Here is a 2,104-nt window from a genome sequence, read left to right as displayed (position 1 = left end):
CACATGCATTATGTTCTTGATGATCTTAAAGTCGTTCTTGATGAATTGCCTTGTTTGATCTTTATGATTTATTGATTTGCACTGCATGATGTTCTACATATGCATTCTTGCATTCATATGGCCCAAACATGAGAAAGTTCTAAGTTTGGCGTCCTCCATGTTTTCTTTCATTAAGAAAAACTGAGTTCTTGATGTTCATCTTGATCTTCAAGATTGTTCTTGGTGATCATCTTAACGTTTATAATGTTCTTGCATATATCTTGTGTTTTGATCCAAGAATTATATGTTTTGACTCATTTTGTTGTTTTTCAAAATCGAAAACATATCTTCTTGAATAAAGGATTTAGCAAAATGAAGATCCAAGAACATAAAGCAGAGGAATTACAGAAAAAGCTGGGCGTTCAAAACGCCTAGTAAGAAAGGAAGACTGGCGTTTAAATGCCAGGCAGGGTACCTGGCTGGGCATTTAAAACGCCCAAACCATGCAGCAATTGGGCGTTAAATGCCCAAAACATGCAGCTCCTGGGCGTTTAACGCCAGAATGACACAAGGAGAGGAATTTTGTTTTCAAATCAAATCTTTTTCAAATCAAATATTTTCAATCATATCTTTTTCAAAATCATATCTTTTCAAACATATCTTTTTCAAAAAAAATCAAATCTTTTTAATTTCCTTTTCAAATGTTTTTCAAAACAAATTTCAATCATATCTTTTCAAACATATGTTTTTCAAATCATATCTTTTTCAAAATCAATTTTAAAATCTTTTCTAACTTCTTATCTTTTCAAAATCGATTTTCAAATCTTTTTCAACTAACTAATTGACTTTTTGTTTGTTTTACTATTTCTTATCTTTTTCAAAACCACAACCAATTTTTCAAAAATTTATTTTAAATATTATTCTTTCTTATTTTTGAAAATTCTTTCCCCTTCTCTTATCTTTTTCTATTTAAACACTAACATTCCTCCTCCATTGTTAATTCGAACTCCATCTCTCTTTGTGTATTCGAATTCTTCCTTACCTACATCATTCTTCCATTCTTGTTTTCCTCTGACACCTCAAGGAATCTCTATACTGTAACATAGAGGATTCCATATTTTCTTTGTTTTCTTCTCTTTCATATGAGCAGGAACAAAGATAAAGGCATACTTGTTGAAGCTGATCTTGAACCTGAAAGGACTCTGAAGAGGAAGCTAAGAGCAGCTAAAGCACAAAACTCGAAAGAGGACCTTACTGAAATTTTCGAAAAGGAGGCAGCAAAAGAAACAATTATGGCCGAACTAAACAACAATGCAAGGAAGATGCTTGGTGACTTTACTACACCAACTTCCAACTTTTATGGAAGAAGCATCTCAATCCCTACCATAGGAGCAAACAATTTTGAGCTAAAGCCTGAATTAGTTTCTCCACTGCAACAGAACTGCAAGTTTCATGGACTTCCATTAGAAGATCCTTATCAGTTTTTAACTGAGTTCTTGCATATCTGTGATACTGTTAAGACCAATGGAGTTGATCCTGAGGTCTAGAAGCTTATGCTTTTCCCTTTGCTGTAAGGGACAGAGCTAGAACATGGTTGGACTCACAACCTAGAGATTTCCTGGACTCTTGGGATAAGCTGGTCACGGATTTCTTAGCCAAGTTCTTTCCTCCTCAAAAGCTGAGCAAGCTTAGAGTGGATGTTCAAACCTTCAGACAAAAAGATGGTGAGTTCCTCTATGAAGCTTGGGAAAGATACAAGCAATTGACCAAAAAGTGTCCTTCCGACATGCATTCAAAATGGACCACATTAGATATATTCTATGATGGTCTGTCTGAATTTTCTAAGATGTCACTGGACCATTCTGCAGGTGGATCCATTCACGTAAAGAAAATGCCTACAGAAGCTCAGGAACTTATTGAAATAGTTGCAAATAACCAGTTCATGTATACCTCTAAGAGAAATCCTGTGAGTAATGGAACGCCTCAAAAGAGAGGAGTTCTTGAAATTGATGCTCTGAATGCCATATTGGCTTAGAACAAAATATTGACCCAACAAGTCAATATGATCTCTCAAAGTCTGAATGGATTGCAAAATGCATCCAACAGTACTAAAGAGGCATCTTCT

General features: G+C 34.9%; 1 non-coding gene across 1 annotated transcript; it reads right to left on the bottom strand.

The window, feature by feature from the left end:
- Positions 1–1,663: 1,663 nt before the first annotated feature.
- LOC112798681 (small nucleolar RNA R71) lies at positions 1,664–1,771 on the bottom strand. Its single transcript, XR_003200280.1, has one exon. It is a non-coding gene; the product is annotated as a small nucleolar RNA R71 (small nucleolar RNA).
- Positions 1,772–2,104: the final 333 nt, after the last annotated feature.

Source organism: Arachis hypogaea, chromosome 4 (assembly GCF_003086295.3).
Source record: "Arachis hypogaea cultivar Tifrunner chromosome 4, arahy.Tifrunner.gnm2.J5K5, whole genome shotgun sequence".
In the NCBI taxonomy this organism is placed as follows: Eukaryota; Viridiplantae; Streptophyta; class Magnoliopsida; order Fabales; family Fabaceae; genus Arachis; species Arachis hypogaea.
Note: the sequence above shows the minus strand (reverse complement) of the source record. Positions and strands in the feature narration are given on the sequence as shown.